The sequence below is a fragment of the Cryptomeria japonica genome, chromosome 8 (genome assembly GCF_030272615.1).
Source record: "Cryptomeria japonica chromosome 8, Sugi_1.0, whole genome shotgun sequence".
In the NCBI taxonomy this organism is placed as follows: Eukaryota; Viridiplantae; Streptophyta; class Pinopsida; order Cupressales; family Cupressaceae; genus Cryptomeria; species Cryptomeria japonica.
The window spans coordinates 205,084,655-205,110,829 of NC_081412.1; the positions used below are offsets into that span (position 1 = coordinate 205,084,655).

The window sequence follows — 26,175 nt, forward strand, 5'->3', positions numbered from 1 at the left end:
AATCTCCCTCTCCCCCTCTCCCTTTTCCCAATCTCCCTCCCTCCCTCTATCATTATCCTATTCTCTCTCTCTCTCTCTCTCTCTCTCTCTCTCTCTCTCTTCCTATCCCCTATTCTCTCTCTCACCCCCTTCCCCTACTCTCTCTCTCTCTCTCTCTCTCTCTCTCTCTCTCTCTCTCTCATTTTCCCAATCTCCCTCTCTCTCCCTCTCCCCCTCTCCTTTTCCCAATCTCCCTCTCTCTCCTTCTCCCTCTCCCCCTTCCCCTCTCTTTTTCCTAATCTCCCTCTCTCCCTCTCCATCCATCCCCCTCTCCTTATCCTAGTCTCTCTCTCTCTCTCTCTCTCTCTCTCTCTCTCCTCTCTCTCTCTCTCTCTCTCTCTCTCTCTCTCTCTCTCACACACACACACACACACACTCTCTTTGTCTCTCTCTCCCTCTATATCTCTCCCTACTCCCTATTTGGTTCCTAGTTCTACATAAATTGTATAGGTTATGTAGAACTACAAGTTTTGGCTTTAGTTCTACATAACCTGTATGGGTTATGTAGAACTAAAGCCAAAACTTGTAGTTCTACATAACCCGTATGGGTTATGAGAAATTGTGAATGTTCACGTTAAAGGTTTCCATAACCCATATGGGTTATAGGAAAATATTAATATATTTTAGTCTCAACGACCTAAAAACCAACATTGCAAATTGTTTGAAGGCCCCACTGCTTTTGCACATGATTTTCTGGGACAATAATAGTTAGGTATTTATATTTTTTTGTCACTTTTTCTTTGAAATGATTGATTTGTCTCATATATTGGATTGTTTTGAAGTTATTTTATCATTGTTACTTTAGATTATAACAAAAAGATGATCATTTGTTAGTTTTTTTCTTTGATCATGATTGATTTGTCTTGTATTTTGGTTTTTTTTTGAAGTTATTTTATTATTGTTACTTTTGATTAAAACAAAATCATGATCATTTGTTGTTTTTTTTATATTTTATTGTGGATTGTCATCATGATGTTATGTGTAGGACAATATGAAAGAACAAGAGAGGAACAAATGAACAAAGAGAGGCATCAAAGGAAAGACAAAGGGAGTGTATGAGGAGACTATGAGAAGGTACATCATCTAATGCACCTAATGAAAGTGATAAAAATTCAACAATTAAAATTGATATGATGAATGCATCAAATCAAAATGATCAACATACACCAATTCAAATGCATATGATGAATGCAGCTAATGAATGCATTGAACATACACGATTTGAAAATGATTCAGTGAATGCACATGTTAATAAAATTTTAGAAGATATACCATTTGAATTTGATGTGATCAATGCACATAGTGCACCTAATTAAAATGAAGAGCATGCAACAATCTTAACACCTCTTAGAATAATTCATAGAAAACCAAAGTTCCTAATAGATATTGATGAAAATATTGTGAAGCGAATGCATGATAAATTTCTGAAAGAACTTGTAGAAGAACGGTTAGAAGAATTTGGAATAACTATTTTGAACACTTAAATAAAAGTGGAAGATGCCAATTAGTTGGCAAAATGATTAAAAATCTGAAATTTAGAGAAACAATAAAATTTTTTGGGTTAAGAACATCCTAAAATAGTAGTGAAAGAACATCACTAGTTATTTATACTAGATAGATTGCATCCTTTTTCTCTTTGTGTATGCATTTTGTGTGGGATGAATGTGAGTCAAAAGAGTGGGTTCACCAATGGTCTTGTAGACCTTTGCAAACCCTAGATACGTATCAACTACCTAGAGCACTACAAATGAACCAGACTAAAGCATGAGTGGATTTTGACCATGTATCAAACATAGCTGAACCGAGTAAAGGGTTGCAATTTTCTACTTGGGTAAAATCAATTTTAAACTCAATTTATTAGTATTAACTTTTGCTGATTCTAGTATTAACTTATATCCTTCTATTAAATGCATGTCATGTATATGCAGTTATTGTGGATGATAACAAAGAAGAAGAAAAATATTACTTGTTGTGTCGTTGTATTGAGGCCAAAAAGAAATTGACCTCTATAGTAGTTGATGAAGAGGGTATTGAGTACCCAATAGGATCCGTTGTTGTGATAGGGGCATGGCTTAGAAGGTATCATTGTCGTGTCGAGTTATATTGAGACCTCTTAAACTCATTTATTTATTAGTCATTGTAATGATTTTGGCATTAACTTATCCTTCTATAAAATGTAGGTAACCTATCAAAAATTCCAATTCCTAGTTGTTTCAGGACTTTGAGACACATAGACATATTCTTCATTACTCAAACCTTCTTGTTGCACAAATATTCATTTGATTAAATATCGTGGTAGACCTCTTAACAAGGATTTGTGGAAAGTTTTTGAATATGACCACAAGACAATACTTGAGACACTAAGGGTAAGAGTTGATCCAAAAGATTCACTTGATTGATTTTGAGCCATCTAGAAGAATAATTCTATAATATGGTAGAACTAGCAGTTGTACCTTGGTGTGCAATGGGTACGCCGAAAAGGTTTGGAAGGTCAAATAAAGAAAAAATGGTATAATTTTTATATACATTTGTGCAATACATGAGGTCAATTGGTAGGACATTTAGTAAATGATGTTTATGCAAAAAGGTCTCACTAAAGAAGCAATAGTTTGAAATTAACGATGCATACTCTTACACAAATCGAAATACAACTAGAAGAAAACCTCTAAATGAGGAAGATAATCAAAATCCATTACCAATAGGCTCTTGTTATGTTTGCAATAGAGAAAGGCGGGGTAGTTAAGTAAATAGAGGAAAAAATAGAGTGAGATATAAATAAAAAGAAGAGAGGACATAAGAAAGAGAGGGAAGTAACATCTAAAAAAATTCTCTTCCATGATCTTATTGTAGATGCCATATCCTATTATAGATCTTCTATTTTGGTACAATTAAGAAGAAGATAAGCATAGATTTTTTTGGGACCAACTTTTTTACGTGTTCATTACATTTTCTTGTGAAATTTTCCAAGGACTTTTCAATGAATTCACTTTGTGCATATTTCAAATGAAAGTCTAAAGACAACAAGAAATAATGTAACAAATGTAGGATGATGTGCTTTGATACCTTACTAATAAATGCTTCTAATATTATCTCATAAATTCTCCACCAATAAAACTCTAGCATGCTCCTTGATAACTCTTAAATGATTTCAAATGAATTAATAAATGCATTTAAATGTAAGAAAAGAGAACACAAACTAACATAACATGTGCTAAGTTAGCTACTAATGACTTGTAAATGATTGACAGGACAATAATTTAAATTTTAAATTTTAAAAAATTAAGTTTCATATTCATGACTATAGAATTAAGTTTCAAGTACACACTCACATATTTGATCGATAATGAAGAACACGTCTAAGAAACATAGATAAATCCATAGGAATCAATTATGGAAGGGATCAAGATATAGGATGTCTTAAACCAATTTCATGCAAGAATATGAAAGTTGAGTAGTTAAAAATATATATAGAAAAGAAGCATGGGCATGCGATTTTCACAATTATAAGAACTTATTCTTTAAATGTCAATTCATGCTTACATAATGTAGTTGAGTGGTAAATGGGCTTACTCCTTGAAAGTAACTTGATTTCATTTTTTATGGAAGATAATAAATTTCATTACAAAAACTAAATAATTCAGAGAGTGTGATTCGAAATGTTGATCATTTAAATCTTGCACTCAATCAAATCTAGAAACTTGCATACAATATTAACATGGATTGTGGAAGTCTAATAGAATTAATTAAATAGTTCACCTCTTTTGATATACAAATTTTGTCTTAAGTTCAATTCATATGTTACACATTTTTTTTTCCCTTCTAAGACTCAACTAACCTAAATTCAATTTTTTTTACAAGTGATTTGTTTTCCCAAATTAAATTTCTATTTTTGGACAAAAGTTCACCCTTCCAACAAATTTAATCCTACTATCAAATAAGTTTTTCTCAAATAAATATATTAAAACATCATTTCATATAACTTTTCCACATAAAAGGTGTCCTAAAACCTACATGACTTGTAAGATATTTCCATTCTCATTAAAAAAAAACATAAAAAACCAATTAAATCTTTCTTTTGATTTAGACAAAGATATCATACCGACAACTATAATGTACAATTCACACCAATATAAACATTTTCCATATCATTGCCAATCTCTTTTAACTCAACAAAGATATAATACCTACAATTAGAATATACAGTTGACACCTATACACATTTTTCACATCACCACCAATCTATTTAACTTAGAATTCTAAAATATATAACCATCAAAATGTTTAAATCCCAATACAAATTACACATAGTATATGTAAAAAAATGAGAAAACTATTATTAAAATTGTAAATTATGATAATTCTAAGTGACCACCAAATTGAAAGCTATATAGCATAAAATAAGAATAAATGTACATGGAACTACAAAACAAAAGTTTCTTCATTTAAACATTAAAATATAGCCAACAATATTATCTAAATCCCTATAAAACTCACATAATATCAAGTTCAAAAATAAATACCTATATATAAACACAAATTTCTAGAATTTAGAATAATTCGTAATAGCAGCTTTATTTCTAAGAATATTAAAATTGCCATCTTTCACTCAGACATTGCTTGACAACTATTGGTGAACGGTCAGTGGTGATAATTTTCCCATAAACACGAGAGCACTTGTAAATCATGTTCCCCAAGATCTGCCGGTAGAAATAGGAATAAATGTGTACCGAACTACTTGATAAGAGGTTTCAAGATCTAAGTGGAAAAATAACAAAATAAAACTCAGATCCAACTGCAAGACAAGGGGTTTACTGTCACAACCAATAATCCAAAGCGGATGCCTCTACCAAATTGACAACACTCAATCCCGTTAAATGACACTAAATTTTATAGGGCGAGCCGTTTTCAATTGCAGAATAGTTTTGAGGTATAGGATTTTTGTGATGACCTTTGTACCCTCCAACATAGCGTGCTTGGGAAGCTCCTCTGGAAGGGCCGATTTCACGGCCGTCTGCTCCTCCCTCGAAGAGATAGTGTCCCTCTTTATGTATTTCGCGAGCTTTGATGACTCTGCAACCAATTTCTCAAAAATGTCGTTCATGAAGGAGTTCATGATGGACATGGCCTTCTGGAGATGCCGATCTTAGGGTGGACCTGCCTTAAGACCTTAAATACATAGATTTTGTAGCTCTCCTTACTTCTCTTCTTTGTCTTCTTCTTGTCACCAACAACCTTGGCAATCTTCTTACAGGTCTTGGGAGGAGCCTTCTCCTTAGGCTTGTTCTCAGCTACTATTGTGGGAGTCTTCTCCCGCACTGTTTTCCTCTCTTCGGCAGTCTTCTTTTCGACGGGCTTCTTCTCTGCCTTGGGTGCCATTGCTTCTGAACAACTTTCAAATAAAAAAGACAGACAAAGGTATTGAACAACGTGAGTGAATCAGCCAATAAAAGTTGATTGTATCTGCTAGTTTAAAAAGCACAACTGTCGATGCAAAACGTAAGAGACGCGTGCGAAGGAACTTCATTAGTTTGCATTAAAAGAATTGTAAGAAACGAAATAGTACAGTCAACGAAAATATCTAACATCTAACGGATGAAAACTGATTTGAACCTGCACTATCCGGAAATTTTCAAATCTGCTGATGATATTTTTTCGGGCCACTGCAGTATATGGTCTTATCCACGACGAAACTGCAGCTTTTACGTGTTAATAGGTCTGTAGCTACAGTGTCCCGACAATCAAAATCCGCCGACGATAATGGAGGGCTCTGATGCCTTCAATCGTCTTGCATAGGCTTAGAGATGACACCAACCATAGATGTTGAAAATAGAGGCAGTCCATTTCATAGTAGGAGACGCCTTCGGCGTAATAATTTTGATAATTTTGTATATATCTTTTGTGAAACATTGTAACTTCACCTTTTTGGATTTGCTCTACATGCATATGAGATATAATGTGCATATGTAGATACCAAATTTTGTATATAAAAACATCAATGAGTTGTAATGTGCATATCTAGATGCTAAATTTTGTATATAAAAATAACAATGAGTTGTAATGTGCATATCTAGATGCTAAATTTTGTATAAAAAAATGAGTTGTAATTTGCATATTTAGATGCAAAATTTTATAAATATAAATAGTAATGAGTTTGATCGATAATATTAGATGCCAAGTTTTATATATAAAATTGCCCATGGGGCTGATTTGCAAATTTTGAGAGCCCAAATTTGTACCATTTGATTATAAATTTATACTATTTGATTATAAAGAACTATGTATGATTCTAACATATGCTAAATAACTTGCAAATGGGTATCTGAATATGCAAATTTGTTTCCCAGTATTTTGGGAAAGTTGCGAGTTATTGTTGAATTACCCAATTTGAAGGGCTAGTAGGAATAAGCCTCCTAAGTGCAGTTTTGTGTATTGGGAAGTGAACCAGCCAATTTGGGCATGTGAAACCTTGTGTCAGGGTGTCATAAGTGTGTTAAACCCCTAAGTTGTGTTTGGTTAAGTCATTGAATTTGAAAACCCCATTTGTGTGGTTGGCTAATGCTTTGAGACTGCATTGAGATAAGGTGTGAAAGGGTGATAAACCCATCCATCCAGATGTGCTCGCGTCAACGGTTCATTCCCACGATGAGCAGAATGAAAGATGCACTATTTTGCAACCTTTCACTAATGGGTTTTGATGCGACAGAAAAAATCTCACCACAAGAAAATGGAATTGAGTTATCCAAAACCGAGAGAGGATTTTTAGGCAGCTACAACATGACCCCATAGGTTCAAACAGATTGTCCATAAGTGCCATGGTCTCTGAGTTACACGACATCAAAGTTTTACCATTTTTTCCACTTTGAGCGCTCAAGGGAAAACGTCACTACGAGGTTGCTTGAGATGATCAGAGGTATTGGAGAGAGAGACAAGATCACAACTAGTATTAACCCAACCACTCGCATGTGCTCGCATTGATGGTTCATTCCCACGACTAGTAACATGAAAGATGCACTATTTTGCCACCTCTCACTGATGGTTTTTGATGCGATAGAAAAAATATAACCAAAAGAAAACGGAATTGAGTTGTCCAAAACAAAGAGATGCCTTTTTAGGAAGCGAAAACATGACCCCATAGGTTCAAATGGTTTGTATATAAGTTCCAGGGTCTTTGAGCTACGCATTGTTAAAGATTGATTGTTTTTTCCACTTTGAGCGCTAAAGAGAAAATGTCGCTATTGTCATGCCCAAACTTTTTGGGCAAAACACAACCAAATTTTTTTTTTTTAAATGCTTATTAACATGCAACCATTGTCTAAATAGTTGTGACAACTTAACATGTTGTTCCAAACAAATTATTAATTGATATTAAATACTAACATAACAATTACGATAATTCATATTGTCATGTGGAATGAATAATATTTATAAGGGAATATTAAATTCACTCCTAAGTCCCTATCATTTCAGTTGTGTCTGATTAGTACTTAAATAGACCCCTTTCTACTAAATAGTCTTTAATAAATTTACTTGGTTCGACATCAATTATTTAATAAATATCAAGCTCCCATCATCCTGTTAATATACCCTTTCTTAATAATTTAATTTAAATGCAGAGTACTAAATGGATTAATTTTATTATCTCATCAAATTTAGTCAAAAGATTGATTTAATTCAACACTCTCTAAAATAATTGACGGAGATTTAATTAATTCAATATTAGGAACTAATTAAATTAGTCCAAGTACTTAATTTTATAAATTTCTATATTTTACTTTACCTAATTAAAATGTAGTTTATACTAATTTGACTAAAAGGGTCGATTAAACCCATAACGAAAACCGTTCTATAAGGTTTAATCTCTAAAACTTATATTTAGTTGGTCTGAAATTATTTTCTCTTAGCTAAAAACCAAATTACCAAATTTGACATAAAATTCCTTAAAGGATCTAACTTCCTATGTAATTCAAATTTTAAACATCCCCTTTTTTTTATATGCCCACTTAAATATTAAAGACATATTTAGATTATAAAAATATTTAATCTACATTTTGCCCTTTTCATTATATTTACATGTTTATTTAACAATTCATAAAAGTATGAACGTTTTAAATAAACCGTTATATTATGGCCAGTTTATACATTTATTTTAATAACTACATTTTTTTTTTTAATTCTTTTATTCATAACACATATATGGAAAAACATATTTTTCTATATTATACAATTCCATATAACTTAACTTGTATATTTAAAAGATAAAGAAACCCTATTTTTTTTCATCATTATAAATGCCCCTATTATTTATTTCATTCATTCTTTATTGTTTCTATATCTTTTTGAATACCCTAACCCAGTTTGGGTTAGGGTTTCAAAATTTCTCTTTGATGCAGGTCCGAACAACTAAAAATGGCGCCGGCCAAGCAAATGAGAGGGGTGGAAAAGACCGAGGGTTTAACGGGTTGGCGGCAGGTGTCTCAGGGAGTGCCACTATGGCAGTGACCCAGAGCGCCGTTCACTGTGGAAATCACAGTGGCGGTGACCTCAAGCGTCGCTCACTGTGAAAATGACAGTGGCGACGCCCCCGGGCGCCGCTCACTGTGGAAACCACAGTGGTGGCATTCCCGGGTGCCACTTACAGTGGAGTCCATAGTGGCGATGATCCCAGGCCGCACCACAAAACCCTTTGCCCCTTCTTTTTGGTATTTTTATATATTTTTCTTTGTTTTATTTTATTTTTTATATTTTTTTTAAATTTAAAAATTAAATAATATATTTAATTAGATATATATATATATATATATTCACCAATATGTTAAATATGTTAATATATTTAAACTAAAATTTATAAATAAATATATATACAATTATATATTTATTTATATGCTTATATTTTGGAATTCTCATTAATTTCTTAGTTTCTAAAGGAAATAAATAGGCTAACTAAATATAGGTTTTCTTTCTGTAAAAATAAGAAATTAATAGCATTAGATATACTTAGAATGACATTTCTTAGAATTTATTCATTCCCATTAAATCTGATTAGCTATAGAAATCATTTCTGCATTAAATAAATGTCAGAGTCTGATACTTTTATAGCATTTATCCAAATGACAAATTTTAATGAAACAAGCAGCAACTATAGAAATATGAAATTATTTTAAATCAATTAGTCCATTTAATCGTTATATTTTATTTTCTGTAATTAAGTAATTTACAGTATTCAATAACTTAAAACAGCATTATTATAAATGGCGGAATTCAATAATTTTAACAACAAGTAAATGTTTTATTAATTAATTTAAAACTTAGAGATATGTATAGAAAATAGTTTGATTTTTATATTCAGAATAAACATGCATGCAAGCATTAAAATTTTAAAAACAATGTAAATTGATATTCAACAGAATCTTTTCATTTATGCAATATAAAATTAACAGCAATAATGCAATTATTTAAGGTATTTTTTTGAATCCAATATAGACATTATTACAAGAGGGTGAAATACTTAGACTAGTCCCTCATTCCTATTGAATGAGGACTTCAATTAAATTAGATACATCTTCTTTCCTAAATGGGTACAACATATAGTTTCCTTTTACATTTCTGCACTTATAATATCAATTACTCTATTTCCAAATCTTTTTTCTGCAAACAATTAAAAACAACAACTTCTACTTGTCCTTTTCATTCCTTTCAACAACCTGCAAATAAATCAATGCTATGACCATGGAGTGTTCACCTCCCAACCTAGGCTAACTAGTAGCCACCCCCGAGCTCAGAGAACCAAGCACTAGATGGGTAACAAACATGCAAACACAAAAGACAGAATACACACAAACTCAAAACACAATCCCAACCTAGGCTACACTACACCACTCATTGTGATGTCCTTTTCAAGGGTGGTAGTGGACCAAGTACCCTAAGGAGACAACAAGTATGGAAAAACATATAGCCGCCTCATGGCAAACTAAAATATATCAAGTATAACAACCCCATATTCGTTATGCCCCCCAAGGCATTCATGCCTTATTTCCCTCCTTATGATCCCCAATGCATAAAGAAGCCATGCAGCAAGGGTCACATAAAATCACTTATGATCACTCTCATTACGAGAGCCTCTCACTCGAGGGTTGTCACTTCTACCACCTATAAGATCCTCCTCTCTCCCAAGAATAGGAGGTCTTGATTACTCCTAAAACACATACATTGCATATGCACAAAACACCAAATAATTTTTCAAGAAATACATGCACGAAAACTAGTCTTTTACACAACATTTTTTTTCAAAATAACATGCAATAAAAAAATATTATAAACAAAATAGAGCCAACCTTAAACTGCACAAAGGTATGCTAGTTTTGTTGAGGAAGAGCGGCCCAATTCCACAGTTCTTTTCTTTCTACCCTTAGCCAAATTCCCAATCCAAAAATCTATCTTTCTTTTTTAAAATTCTCCTATCTCCAAAAATGGAGAGTGGGTGATTACCCCCAAAATCTCTCTTTCTTGCTTAAGAAGACACTAGTGAGAGTTCTCTCCAGTTTCTAAAACTGAAAAAGGAAAGTAAGGTAAAGTGGAAAAGGGAACTCTCATTCGAAAAGGAAGGTTCATAACTTAGGTCAAGTCTTCAAATTTTAATTTTCGCACAACTTAGAAAAGTCACTTTTAAGGGTGTCTAAAAGGTCACATGGGAGTAGAAACTTGCCTAAAATCACCCCTAACCCTTAGGTATATGTTATGGGCTTTAGGAAACCCTATTAAACTACCGCTAGGTGTCCATTTAACCCTTTTTTAACCCTTCTGAAGTTTATTTTCGGGTCCAACCTATGTTGACTATCCCAAAGATTCTTTACCCAAGGCATTTATGGAAACTCATTACATTAATTAAAAAAGCTATAATTAAACAATTCCCTCCAAGAGAAAAATTTAAAAAACTCAAACATAAATCAACATGTGTCAAGTGACACAAAGAAAATACTTTTACAAAATGGCACATGAAATCTTGTCTCTTGTTGGATTTAAATAAATCAAATAAATAACATTTAACACACACGCATAATCTACTATTACGAATAAAATACAACACAAATGGGGTGTTGTCTCTCCAAATAGACAAACCCTGGTTTTACGAACATGCATGGGTCTAGGTTTGGTTCTCCGTAATATTTCCATGGTCACATGAATATCTTTTCCTGCACCACTCAAATACACATTAGTAATTTCCAATAACCTCGTATAATATTGAACACATGAATTAGAATACACATCAAACACTTCGCATATAATTTACATTTAAACAATTCAATATATCTCATATCCAATTAAATCCACATAAGCAAGTATCATAATTCTCATAATTTTGGTCCAGAGATAAAACATACATCTTAATTCTATCATCATAATATTGTCCTGCAAATCCAATAATGACATACATCATTTCCAATTTATCCTATTCTATAATTATATAGAGTTCTTTATCATAAAGCATATAAATGAAGCATCAACATTCATCAATGTTATCCAATCACGAAATCATATAAGTTCTACCTCCAGAGATAGCTGACCTACGTTAAATCAAGATTATCCAATCAATGGATCTTTTAGGATTTCAAATTCATAACACATCAAAATGTACACCACAAGGTGCAATAACTCTATAACTTGGTTCAATTACCTTTCTCACCAATCTATCTGTCTAACACAATCCATTATATTGAATTATAAAGCATTTATTAATAGGGTCAAACATGGTCAACCAAGTTAATCAAAGCTTGGTTTGGGGAATGCCTTACATCCTCCTCCCATAGAGTTCGACCTACTCCTGGAAGTCGCATGAGTAGAATTACGAAGTAGGGACATAACATTTCCCACAATTTCTTTGAGTTACTCAGAATCTTAACTTGCCTACTAGAAGGATGAAATACCAAAGTCAACTTATTATTGTAATTAACTTACTGTCTTCACAAGGTTAAATTCTTAGTATTTTTATTACATTTCCCTTCGATTCTTAGGTAGGTGTTTACAAAGTTCTATCTTTCAACAACTTAAATTATTGCACCCTCCAAATCATAATCAAGGTTACACATATTGAATTTTCTAGGAGTTCTACTTTGTTAGGATTTGTTTAAAAACATGTTTATCCTACTGTATTCTCATCCAAGCATGTTAGTTAAGAAAATGGACATCACACTTATCCCCAACAATTCTACTTAATCTACAACTAGGCACCTCATTAGGGTGTTAATAAACTATTTGCTAAACCGTCCTAGGTGCATAATTTCTCCCAACTTTCTTAGGTGATAAGGCAAAATCAAATTTAGGTTCTTCAGTTCCGCCCTTATATAGGGTAGTTTTCTATCACTAGGGATTAAAATGTTTATATTTCTAGGGGCCAAGGTTTAAGTTTCATAGCGTACATTATTCACAATTTCCAGACATTAAGGTACATAACAATCCCATTCTAATGGGGGTAATGGAAATTATTAATACTTATTTTAGATATCATCCACGCAATCATCTCTATACACATGCCAAATTTACCAGTCGACAATCATCACTTTCGCAATTCATTAGGTCTAGATCACACTATTGCTATAAATTTTTCTTTTTCAGATTGCCACAATTAATTTAACTTCGAAGGATATTCCTTCCTTTATCTTAATTTTATAAAATACATATATATATTTTTTTTTGTTAATTCTTTGTCCCTAATTTCACTCCTTGCAGTATTCTCTCATGACACATTGTCAGTGGTTCAACGAACATGATAGACATTTACACAAATCACATCACTAGGGCTAGTTATATCAACCATCAAAACGACCACTTTGACACTTTACAAGATCAAAATGCAAGTTACTTCTGCCAAGTCCAAAAAAAAGAAAAATGTCAGCAATTGCAAAATATTAAAACTAGAAACATGGCAAGTGTCAAAGCTCAAATAAAAAGAAACATAAATTTAGTGGTCCTTTCATCATAATAAAAAAAATAGACTTAAAGTACTAGCCCCTAGGTCATGAAATGCTATTCAAAGGAAAATAAAAAATAATGTTGAATCAAACTTGAGACAAGATGACCATTCTAGCCATGCTATAGGGAGTAACCACAACACATCACTCAAGATCACATGTCCTGAGAGTGTTAGGAAGTGATGATTGGACTCTTAAGGTTCTTAGATTCTTTATAATCCTTTATTGATTTATGAAATAAATTATTATACACAAGAGATCGCAATCGTTTAATAGATCATGTTCCATTTTAACCTTCACGTGCTTACTATTACCAACAACACTTTCTGATATAAACTGCTATCTTTTTAGGGTTATTAACATCCATAATTATATTCTAATAGGTGCTTGCACTAACTCTACCATTCTTCATCCACTCCTCTTGGACTTCCATTAATTATCTTAATATGCCAAACCCTGACTCAATGTTACGTGGTATCTTCAAGCATCAGCACTTTCATGTCTTACATACACGATTGATAGTTCGGTACAAAATTGACACTTGTTTACTTAGAACCACTTAGGATTTGAATAATGTAATCATATAATTTTACTAGGGAAATCATTTGTTTTCTTAGCACCTTTTGCTAGCTCCTTATATTTTCACCTCTAACATTCACTTGCCTTCATTAGGTAGGAGCTTGTTGCCACATTACTAACACTTATGGTTAAGAGCCATTTGGGGTGGAATTATTGTCAAGTAAGGTCAATAATGGTTGACAACAATTTCTACCCACACACTTCATGACATAACTCAAACAACTCAAAGCGTGGACTTATCCTCTCCTACTTCACTTATGCAACTATGAAATCAAGGGGGTGTGCACTCGAAAAGTGACCAACACCCATCCTTTTTAATTAAAATTTAGTTAAAAGAGTAGTTATCTCGTCCCATATTACTTATTTACATTTACTTACTAGGCAAATTTCAGCATATCACCACCTTTGATCTCTCCAAACTAACTAAACCATCTCACCATCCTAGTATCGAGTTACCTAATTACGGTATAACATAAGGATGTCCATTAATTACCAATGTCTCAAGACTCCCATATTTTCCAAGTTCTCCCTTAGCTAACTACATAATTCAGCTCCTTATCAATGTTCTCAAAAATTATTTTATACTGCCAACTAATTCTCATTAAAACTTTAGTATTATATTATTGTCATACAATCCTTCCATAAGCCTTTCCCATCTACATGTTCCTTCATCCATACTTAATGTTTTTGCATACTTTCACACTTGAGTGCCAAAATTTGCAAAGCTTCTTCGATTGTGCCTAGTAGTTAAATTGTGTTACAAATTGACTTGTACCTAGCAACTAACCATGATTGGGTTGCACTTTTCTCCTTAGTTTCTGAACGACAACTAGTTACTCATTCCTAGATTATAAGATCCTAATAGTTTTATACTCCTTGCACTTCAATGGAGATTCTTTTTTTTTGTACAATTCCCAAATCTGGTCTACTCTCTCTACCACTATTTACTTTCTCCAAGATTATCTTCCCATAAAGGGACTAGTTGAGGTTTTACTCGCTTGTTTCCCCAATTATATAACCATGGATGAACTTAGGTTTTATTGTAAATACGTGTTTTTACCCAAGAAGTTCATGCCTCCTTTGTCCTTATTTAACTCACCTATAGTATTACTAGGGTTTTCTGACCAAGGGAACTTTCATTCATCAAATTGAGTTCTTATCTGCAGGGTTATCCAACTCTAGCTCCACTATATTGCTACAAACATTGTCTAACAAATGCTCTTAATAAGAAATCTAACATGTCCACATTCTTAAGGTACCTAGTCATTAGGATAGGTCAATGCTTCTATCTGAGATTCACAAGAGATCCTTTTAATTCTCCTTCATTTATGTCTTCTATGGCGGCCTTGATCTTTTTAACCATCATAATTTCATATAGCTTAAAATTTTAATTAGATCTGTCTCAATTCTTATTTATCTTGTTTATGGTGACTTCATCTAAGGTCTAACTATCTTGCTTGACTTGCCATGTCAAGAACATATCTCAATGGATGGCACTCCTTTAGTTACCATCAGAGGTATTTTATTGAAAGATTCATCTCCTCCTACTTGGTTTGATTAGGGAAACTATTGCATTCTAGGTTCCAATTGAATGGTAACCTCATAAGCACAAAAGTACTATCTTTTTGTTTTTAAACACCGAAATACTTTATATAAATAAATAATTGAACATTTCGCAACCCTTGAGATTTTATTATGCTATAAGCCTTATGACTAATAGGTTCAAATTTCAGGGCTTTTAGTGACCCTTGGAAGCCCTTGAATTGATATTTGTTGATCTGTTGATCTAAAAGAATTTTCATTTATGTTTCACTTTGTTATATCACATGTTTCCACCTAGGTGTTATACTTCAAGCCATAGTTTGGTTTCAACTAAGTTATGAATGTAGTCCATGTTCACCAGTGTATGAACCTAGGGCTCTGATATCAAAATGTCATGCCCAAACTTTTTGGGCAAAACACAACCAAATTTTATTTTATTTTTAAATACTTATTAACATGCAACCATTGTTTAAATAGTTGTGACAACTTAACATGTTGTTCCAAATGAATTACTAATTGATATTAAATACTAGCATAACAATTATGATAATTTCTATTGTCACGTGGAACGAATAATATTTATAAGGGAATTTTAAATTCACTCATAAGTCCCTATCATTTCAGTTGTGTCTTATTAGTACTTAAATAGACCCCTTTCTACTAAATAGTCTTTAATAAACTTACTTGGTTTGACATCAATTATTTAATAAATATCAAGCTCCCATCATCCTGTTAATATACCCTTTCTTAATAATTTAATTTAAATGCGGAGTACTAAATGGATTAATTTTATTATCTCATCAAATTTAGTCAAAAGATTGATTTAATTCAACACTCTCTAAAATAATTGACGGAGATTTAATTAATCTCCAACTAGAACCCATCGATTGAATTTAGAAACTAATTAAATTAGTCCAAGTACTTAGTTCTATAAGTGTCTATATTTGACTTTACCTAATTAAAATGTAGTTTATACTAATTCAACTAAAAGGGTCGATTAAACCCATAACGAAAACCGTTCTATAAGGTTTAATCTCTAAAACTTATATTTAGTTGGTCTGAAATTATTTTCTCTTAGCTAAAAACCAACTTACCAAATTTGACATAAAATTCCTTAAAGGATTTAACTTCCTAGGTAATTCAAATTTAAAACATCCCCTTTTTTATTAAATGCCCACTTAAATATTAAAGACATATTTAGATTATAAAAATATTTAATCTACATTTTGCCCTTTTCATTATATTTACATGTTTATTTAACAATTTATAAAAGTATGAACGTTTTAAATAAACCATTATATTATGGCCAATTTATACATTCATTTTAATAACTACATTTTTTTTATAATTCTTTTATTCATAACACATATATATACACATATATGGAAAAACATATTTTTCTATATTATACAATTCCATATAACTTAACCTGTAATTTAAAAGATAAAGAAACCCTGTTTTTTTTCATCATTATAAATGCCCCTATTATTTATTTCTTTCATTCTTTATTGTTTCTATATCTTTTCGAATACCCTAACCCAAACTGGGTTAGGGTTTCAAAATTTCTCTATGATGCAGGTCCGAACAACTAAAAATGGTGGCAGCCGAGCAAATGAGAGGGGTGGAAGAGACCAAGGGTTTATCGAGTCGGCGGCAGGCATCTCAGGGAGGGCCACTATGGTGGCGACCCTGAGCACCGTTCACTATGGAAACCACAGTGGCAATGCACCCGGGCGCCGCTCACTGTGGAAACCACAGTGGCGACATCCCTGGGCGCTGCTCACTATGGAAACCATAGTGGCGACGTCCCTGGGCGCCGCTCACTGTGGAAACCATAGTGGCGGCATTCCCGGGCACCACTCACTATGGAGTCCACAGTGGCGACGATCCCAGGCCGTGCCACAAAACCCTTTGCCCCTTTTTTTTGGTATTTTAATATATTTTTCTTTGTTTTATTTTTTTTTCATATTTTTTTAAAATTTAAAAATAAAATAATATATTTAATTTTATATATATATATGCACTGATATGTTAAATATGTTAATATATTTAAACTAAAACTTATAAATAAATATATGTACAGATATATATTTATTTATATGCTTATGTTTTGGAATTCTCATTAATTTTTTAGTTTCTAAAGGAAATAAATAGGCTAATTAAATATAGGTTTTCTTTTTGTAAAAATAAGAAATTATCAGCATTAGATATACTTAGAACGACATTTCTTAGAATTTATTCATTCCCATTAAATCTGATTAACTATAGAAATCATTTATGCATTAAATAAATGTTAGAGTCTGATAATTTTACAACAACTATCCAAATGACAAATTTTAATGAAATAAGAAGCAACTATAGAAATATGAAATTATTTTAAATCAATTAGTCCATTTAATCCTTAGATTTTATTTTCTGTAATTAAGTAATTTACAGTATTCAATAATTTAAAACAACAATATTATAAATGGCAGAATTCAATAATTTTAACAGCAAGTAAATGTTTTATTAATTAATTTAAAACTTAGAGATATGTATAGAAAATAGTCTGATTTTTATTTTCAGAATAAACATGCATGCAAGCATTAAAATTTTAAAAACAATGTAAACTGATATTCAACAGAATCTTTTCGTTTATACAATATTAAATTAACAATAATAATGCAATTATTTAAGGCATTTTTTTGAATCCAATATAGACATTATTACAAGAGGGTGAAATACCCAAACTAGTCCCTCATTCCTATTGAATGAGGACTTCAATTAAATTAGATACATCTTCTCTCCTAAATAGGTACAACATATAGTTTCCTTTTACATTTCTGCACTTATAATATCAATTACTCCGTTTCCAAATCTTTTTTTTGCAAACAATTAAAAACAACAACTTCTACTTGTCCTTTTCTTTCCTTTCAACAACCTGCAAATAAATCAATCCTATGACCATGGAGTGCTCACCTCCTAGCCTAAGCTAACTGGTAGCCACCCCCCATCTCGGAGAACTAAGCACTAGATGGGTAACAAATATGCAAACACAAAAGATAGAATACACACAAACTCAAAACACAATCCCAACCCAGGCTACACTACACCACTCACTGTAATGTCCTTTTCAAGGGTGGTAGTGGACCAAGTACCCTAAGGAGACTGCAAGTATGGAAAAATATATAGCCAGCTCATAGCAAACCAAAATATATCAAGTATAACAACCCTATATTCCTTATGCCCCCCAAGGCATTCATGCTTTATTTCCCTCCTTATGATCCCCAATGCATAAACAAGCCATGCAGCAAAGGTCACATAAAATCCCTTATGATCACTCTCATCACGAGACCCTCTCACTCGAGGGCTATTACTTCTACCACCCGCAAGATCCTCCTCTCTCCCAAGAGTAGGAGGTCTTGATTACTCCTAAAACACATGCATTGCATATGCACAAAACACCAAATAATTTTCTAAGAAATACATGCATGAAAACTAGTCTTTTACAAAACATTTTTTTTCAAAACAACATGCAATAAGAAAACATTATAAACAAAATAGAACCAAACTTAAAGTGCACAAAGGTATGCTAGTTTTGTTGAGGATGAGCAGCCCAATTCCATAGTTCTTTTCTTTCTACCCTTAGCCAAATTCTCAATCCAAAAATCTATATTTATTTTTTTTAAATTCTCCTGTCTCCAAAAATTGAGAGTGGGTGATTACCCCCAAAATCTCTCTTTCTTGCTTAAGAAGACACTAGTGTGAGTTCTTTCCACTTTCTAAAACTGAAAAGGAAAGTAAGGTAAAATCAAAAAGGGAACTCTCATTCGAAAAGGAAGGTTCATAACTTAGTTCAAGTCTTCAAATTTCAATTTTCGCACAACTTAGAAAAGTCACTTTTTAGGGTGTCTAAAAGGTCACATGGGAGTAGAAACTTGCCTAAAATTACCCCCAACCCTTATGTATATCTTATGGGCTTTAGGAAACCCTATTAAACTACCCCTAGGTGTCCATTTAACCCTTTTTTAACCCCTCTGAAGTTTATTTCCGGGTCAAACCTATGTTGACCATCCCAAAGATTCTTTACCCAAGGCATTTATGGAAACTCATTACATTAATTGAAAAATCTATAATTAAACAATTCTCTCCAAGAGACAAATTTAAAAAACTCAAACATAAATCAACATGTGTCAAGTGACACAAAGAATATACTTTTACAAAATGGCACATGAAATCTTGTCTCTTGTTGGATTTAAATAAATCAAATAAATAACATTTAACACACATGCATCATTTACTATTACGAATAAAATACGACACGAATGGGGTGTTGTCTCTCCAAGTGGACAAACCCTGGTTTTACGAACATACATAGGTCTAGGTTTGGTTCCCCGTAATATTTCCATGGTCACATGAATATCTTTTCCTGCGCCACTCAAATACACATTAGTAATTTCCAATAACTTCGTATAATATTAAACACATGAATTAGAATACACATCAAACACTTCGCATACAATTTACATTTGAACAATTCAATATATCTCATATCCAATTAAATCCACATACACAATTATCATAATTCTCATAATTTTGGCCCACACATTAAACATACATCTTAATTCTATCATCATAATAAAGTCCTGCAAATCCAATAATGACATACATCATCTCCAATTTATCCTATTGTAGAATCATATAGAGTTCTTTATCATAAAGCATATAAATGACGCATCAACATTCATCAATGTTATCCAATCACGAAATCATATAAGTTCTACCTCTAGACATAGTTGATCTACGTTAAATCAAGATTATCCAATCAATGGATCTTTTAGGATTTCAAATTCATAACACATCAAAATGTACACCACAAGGTGCAATAACTCTATAAATTGGTTCAATTACCTTTCTCACCAGTCTATCTGTCTAACACAGTTCATTCTATTAAATTATAAAGCATTTATTAAAAGGGTCAAACATGGTCAACCAAGTTAATCAAAGCTTAATTTGGGGAAGGCCTTACAGCTATGAGGTGGCTCGGAATGATCTAATGTCTTGGGGAGTAATAAAAGGGCACACCTAGTGTAAACCCAGCCACCTGGATGCACTTACACTGATGGTTCATTCCCACGAGGAGCAAAATGAAAGATGTATTATTTTGCCACCTCTCACTAATGGTTTTTTATGCGATAGAAAAATCTCACCACAAGAAAATGGAATCGAGTTGTCTGAAACTGAGAGAGGCCTTTTTAGGAAATGACAACACAACCCCATACGTTAAAATAGATCATTTATAAGTGCCACGGTCTCCGAGTTACCTGACATCAATGTTTAACCATTTTTTCCACTTTGAGCACTCAAGGGAAAGCGTCGCTACGAGGTGGCTCAGAACAACCACACGTCTAAGGGAGAAAGACAAGGGAACACCTAATGTAAACCCAGCCACTCAGATGTGCTCGCGTTGACAGTTTGTTCCCACGACGAGTAGAATGAAAGATGCACTATTTTGCCACCTCTCCCTAACAGTTTTTGACGGTTTTTGATGCGATAGAAAAAATCTTACCACAAGAAAATGAAATTGAGTTGTCCAAAACTGAGAGAGGATTTTTTAGGCAGTGAAAACATGACCCCATAGGTTCAAATAGATCATCCATAAGTTCCATGGTCTTCTAGTTATGTGACATCAAAGTTTGACCGTGTTTTCCACTTTGAGAGCTAAAGGGAAAGCATCGCTACGAGGTGGCTCGAAATGATCAGACATCTTGGGGAGTGATACAAGGGCACACCTAGCGTAAGCCTGGCCACTCAGACATAATCGCACTAATGGTTCATTCCCATGATGAGCAGAATGAAAGATGCACTATTTGGCCACCTCTCACTGACAATTTTTGATCCAATAGAAAAAATTTCAACATAAGAAAAAGGAATCGAGTTGTCCGAAACCGAGAGAGTATTTTTTAGGAAGACACAACACAACCCCATAGGTTCAAATGGATCATCCATAAGTGCCATGGTATCTGAGTTATGCGACGTCAAAGTTTGACAATTTTTCCCAGTTTGAGCGCTCAAGGGAAAACATCGCTATGAGTTGGCTATGAATGATCAGATGACTTTGAGAGAAAGAAAATAAAACACCTAGCATAAACCTAGCTACCCAGAAATGCATTGACGGTTCGCTCCTACAATGAGAAGAATGAAAGATACATACTATTTTGCCACCTCTCACTAATAGTTTTTTACATTTTTTGACGAAAGAAGAAATAATTGGTTTGATTTGATGTTAAAATTATTGATTCAACTCTTCTTTTATAGGCAATTTGGATGAATAGGTGTGTTGCTTACCCTAAGGCCAACTTGTTATAGAAACCTTACCTTAGCCAACTCATCCTTAGATAAATTTTAAATCTGCTTTGTGCACTCAAATCTTGTCTTAATTGATTCTTGAAATGATGAACTTTAATTCATAAGAATGAGTTTATGAAATAATAACTTCACTCCAATCTCTTCATGCAAGGACACAAAGAAAAATTCACTCAATCAAAATATACAATATCAGCATTACCGGTGTCGGTACTTAGGTACATGGGTATACACAATATGAGCAATAGATAGTTGAAAATTATATGCCATATGAGTTAAAAGTAATGAACAAATTGGATCGCATTTCAAGAGATATACACAATGAACAAGTTTGATCATATTTCAATAGCAAATAACTAAGTTTCAATAATATCAAGTTTCATATATATCAATTAACAAAGTGGATCGAATATCAAGTTTCATATATCTCAAAATGAACAATAATCGTGTACATATGAAAAAATGACATAAATGCCAAGTCAATAATAGTTACAAAAATGTGGCATGTGCCATGTCTGTCAAAGTTGATATATACATATACAAATGTCTAATATATAAAAAAATTGGTCCTTCAATGACCACAACTATAACTTTATGTCTCTATCGGTATCTAACTGTGGCAGATCATCAAAATCAAGCCTCTTCAAAGCAGTACGTGGCTCTACAGGTGGCTGCACAAGGACAATTCAAATGTTGAATTAGATATATTTTCTCAATATAACATCAAAATAACTAAATACCAAACTCTAAATTGTTTGAAGTTGAAATTTTGATTACCTCATCTTTGTCTTCTACAATTGGGTGAGCTCAAGGATCCATGGGATTTCCTGAAGGAGGATGTAACTGGTAAAACAATATTAATATTAGTTAATAACATATATATAAAATAATACATAATAACTAAAAATGAATAGAGTAAAAATCTAAAGCATGCCGGAGCCTCGTATGGATGTGATGTGGTCATAGGAGGAAAAGTCACAAATGAATTAGTTACGATCATTTCCTATATCCATGGTAAGTGATCCAAAAGGAGTTAACTAGAGGGTTTTAACTCCGTTGTGCACTTATCGAAAAGGAGTTGATCTAAGATAGACATACCTTTCCCTTGGTCGTGTGGGATCCCATATTATACATTTAGGACTTCTACTGAAATGGAATGGTAGAACATCAATAGGATATTTGGAAGGGGGTTGTAATACGTTAAAGACAATTATACATGTAATAACCCAAAGTTGTTGACAAACTAGATAGAACACATATTTTTAACATATGTAGAACAAATGCACAGCGAAGCCCCGTATAGTTCTCCTGTAACTTTAGGAGGCCTAGTCGAATCTGATGCAGCTATTATAATTTCCTGTATGAAAAATGATAACATATGATACAGACATAAAAGGATTTAGTTATTTCGAACAAGCAAGAATGTAATCCAAAGTGAATGCGAAGATATCACCTCTTCCCTGTACTGAACCTCTATTGGCAAATGCACACTCCAATGAGACATTGTAGGTGATTGAAGGTTTTGTCATTGATGGCAACCTTACAATCCTATGACACCAGCAAGGCAATCCATTGGCACTAGCAAGATTAGACTCTACACCAACACACAGGCCACCGACACCGATAGTGAAAGGAAGCATACCAACATAGAAGTCGACAGGAATTTTGTTGATAATATATTTTGTTTATTATTGTAAAATCATTATAAGCCGACTTGGCAAGTTGTAAAATGAATCTTATATATAAGAGAGTTCATTGTAGGTATAATGAAATCATGGGGGAAGGTAATTAGGTTAAATAAGGCAGACCTATTATTTTGAAGTAGTACAAGACATTGGATTTATATAATCCATTTTGTAAGTCAGTGAGGCTTCCTATTTTGTAATTGAGCAGTGAGCTCTAGGCACTTGGCCTTCCTGCATGTGCAGGACCCTCTTGTAGCAATAATATTCTCTTATTGGCTAGTAAGTGAATATTGTGGGTCACAAATCCCACTAAGGTTTTTCCCACACCGGGCTTCCTCGTTAAATTATTGTGTGATGGTGTGTTTTTCATGTGGTTGCTCTTATCTATGTTTATTGCATTACTTTCTGTATACCGATATACTATATTGATATGTTCTACATGTTTTAAGTTAAGAAAATCATTAAACCGGTTAGATACTGATTCACCCCCCCCCCTCTCAATATCTGTGGGAATCCTAACAATTGGTATCAGAGCCTAGTCCTCTATTTTCAGAAGCCTAACAACTTGAGGAAGATCTTGACACCGGTAGAGATGGAAAATTTGATGAAGCAATTGGAAGCAGCTCTCTCAGACTATGATACAGAAAAGTTGAAAAATATCAAACTTGAAGATGATCTAAAGGCAGCTCAGGATATTATTCAAGCACTTCAAGAAAATGTTACCATTGCAAGAAACAAGAGAAGAGAGCTCTGTGAAAAGATGCAAAATGAGAATGATGGAAAGGAAACTCTTAATGATCAGATAAACAAGCTAAAACAAGAGAACATGACAACAAGGAATGAGATGCAGGATATGACTATGAGATTTTGTAAGGAAATTGAGGATAGAAAGAAGAATGAAGAAGATTTGACTATAAGACTAAGTCATGCAGCAAATGAGAACACAAGACTTAGCTATGAAAATGATTTGTTGAAGATAGATCTGATGCATACACAGAATGACTCCAATGGAATTATGAGACAGAAAGAAATCTTAGAAAGAGAACTAGATACTACAAATCAACACAAAGAAAAATTCAAGAAAAACTTAGAAGAACTTGGTGACTTATTGAAGAATCAGAAACCTAATGGTGACACTTGTGGACTTGGCTTTGAAGTTGGTAAAAGCTCTGGTACTGCAAACACACAGGATCATAGCAAACCGGTAAGACAACCTACTGCTTATAAATTCAATGGAAAATGTTTTAACTGTAACAAGTATAGTCATAGAGAAAATCAATGTAGATCTAGAAATTATCAGAATACCAATACACCCACCGGTCAATGTTCAAAATGCAACAAAATTGGTCATAATTCTGAAAATTGCAGAATGAATGTAAGATGTTATGTTTGTGAAAGATTTGGACACTTATCTAATCAATGCAGAACACAAACCTACATAGGATATGGAAAATCTATTTAGAAAAATAGTGTGACTTGTTATGCCTGTAACAAAATTAGACATATTGCTAAATTTTGTAGAAGCAAGTCCTCACCGGTAAACAACAGAGGTCCTAGCTTGAAAGGAAAAGAAAAAGTTGAAGAAGTTAAGCATGAATTCTCAAAACAATGGATTAGGAAATCAGAACTAAATGTTGATAGAAATACTCCTCCATGGGCAGAATAGAGTAACACTCCACCGGCAGGAGACTCTTCATCTAATTGAAGAAAATTCCTTTGAGGGTTTGGAAATCAAATATGAAAAATACTATTATTCCCTCGGTTGATGGCGAGAAGTAGAAATTACTTCTATACCGGCAGATAAAGTTAAGTGTTTAATTAACCGGCATGCATTAAATGTGGTAGTTGGAAAATTAACATTATAAATCAATTTTTTTGGCTCCATTTTACTTCACCAAGCATTCAAACATTCAAAGAGTGTGAAATTTCTAGAGCTAAGGCATTTTGAGAAAAGAAGCAAAGCAATTCAGCAATCAATCTTTCCAAAGGTAAAAAAAGGTATTTATAATCATGGCATCCTCTTTTGTACCTGAATTCATAGTAAACCCTACAGTAGTGGAAGTAATCAAGCGCCCTAGGCCCGTTTTTTAGTTAGTTCTCGAAATAGCAAAGAAGGATGATAATGTTGGTGCATTCTCTCAAATTCCCAAAGGAGTAGTATTTGCAGAAGACCCTAGAATGTATATCCATTGACATATAGAAATATTAGGTGGTGAAGAAATTAAGAACATGTACAAGACTGTCATTTGTGATGATTCCGGTAATGTGAAACTTGAATAGAAAATTATTAAAACCCTAAGATTCACTGAAATTCTTAACATTTCGGATATCCCTAAGGAAGTTATAAGGATAGTATTAAGCAAGGTACATGGTGCATTTTTCTAGTTGGATTCGGCTCATAAAATTACCAAAGAGGTAGTAAAAGTTGTAACAGGGTTACCCTCCACTGGTAATAGACCTGACAAGACAAAGAAGGTCTCAAATGACCTAGTAATGAACCTAACAAGTACAACATCTGACAAAAGGTCTTTAAGGGTGAATGACGTAACCGACATCAATGTGAGATTCATTAGCATGATTCTAGGCTATAAAACCACACATGCAAACAGACTAAATTTAGTTTCCAGCTTATGCATAAAGAGTGCTTATGATATGATTAAGGATAATGTGAAAATAGATGTATGTGAATGGTTGAAGGATGAACTTATTGATAATCTTGGAAAAATTAAGAAAAATAAAAAGGGTACATTTAGATTTGGCAATTTACTTGTCTATTTAATGCTACATATAACAAAATAGGTGCCTGATATAGGTAATAAGAATCTTGGTTTTGACATACCAGTAGGGAAACAACTATCTGACTTATTGAACAACATGGGTGGAAACAAAGAAAATAATATTAATGAGTACTTTCTAGCATTGAAGGCCCGGATGAACACTAGAGTTAGATTGTCACAAGAAATTATAAATAAATATAAGATTGAAATATGTTTTGTCATTAAGAAGGATGAGATCTGGAT

At 33.1% G+C, this 26,175-nt stretch overlaps 1 pseudogene; it reads right to left on the minus strand.

The window, feature by feature from the left end:
* Positions 1–4,718: 4,718 nt before the first annotated feature.
* On the minus strand, positions 4,719–5,906 carry LOC131058026 (histone H2B-like; annotated as a pseudogene).
* Positions 5,907–26,175: the final 20,269 nt, after the last annotated feature.